Here is a 991-nt window from a genome sequence, read left to right on the forward strand (position 1 = left end):
TGAGGATCCTCAAGTATTTAAATTTTTAGAGACCTAGAACTTTACTTTTGAAAGTTGTGGTCCATAAACGCTCTACATGAAAAGTCGGAAACCTCAAGCTTAACTTTTCCTATTAAAACATAAGTGCAAATTCAATGTGTCCTCACAAACACAAAATGCCCTAGTATTTAGACAAAAGAAGAAATGGAAAATATACATAAGTGAAAATTCTACTAAAAATGTTGTTTATCAATATAAAATCATTAGTACATTAAAATGATAAGATAAAATAATTGACATTTTTTTTTATATATATTTCAATTTTTTAAAATAATTTCAGTCTTTTTTTCTTTTTATCATCTAACAACAAATTTATCTACCTTTCACATCATATCTTCCCCATTTTAATTTGCATGATTCATTGATTCTCGTGTTATTCCACTATCACAAACTAAAAATTATCAAAAACTATCTATGGGCTTGTTCGGTAGTGATTTTGAGAATTGATTTTTTGATCGTGAAGGAGAAAAGTGAGTCCTACATGTAAGAAAAAAGTCAAAAATGACGATTGAAATAGTGAAATAATAATAAAAGAAATTAATTTTTTGGAGAGAAAAATCACTACCAAACATGCACTATATTAGTTGTTCATCGTGCTATCGATGCAATGTGGCAAAACAATTGAACAAAGAATAACAAGTTTGAGCTTTTCTCGATTGTACCAGAGTTCAGAAACTTTAGAATAAGTGAATCGAATTGAGTCAAGAGGAATTATCTTTTTAAATTAGTTGATCATACTTGCTCAATTCAACTTAAATAGTACGGTAATAATTTTAATTTTATTTAAAATTGTCGAATGTCCATGGTGTCAACCATTTTTGCCCCATAAAGATTCCAAAGTATTATTGGTGCACTAATCCTTTTTTTCCTTTTATTTCAATTGTTTGTTTATCCATTTATGTAACTCAAGAAACCATTACGTGCAAGGGAATCAAAGAATCAGTGCCACTCG

This window comes from Olea europaea, chromosome 6, assembly GCF_002742605.1.
Source record: "Olea europaea var. sylvestris chromosome 6, O_europaea_v1, whole genome shotgun sequence".
Classification (NCBI taxonomy): Eukaryota; Viridiplantae; Streptophyta; class Magnoliopsida; order Lamiales; family Oleaceae; genus Olea; species Olea europaea.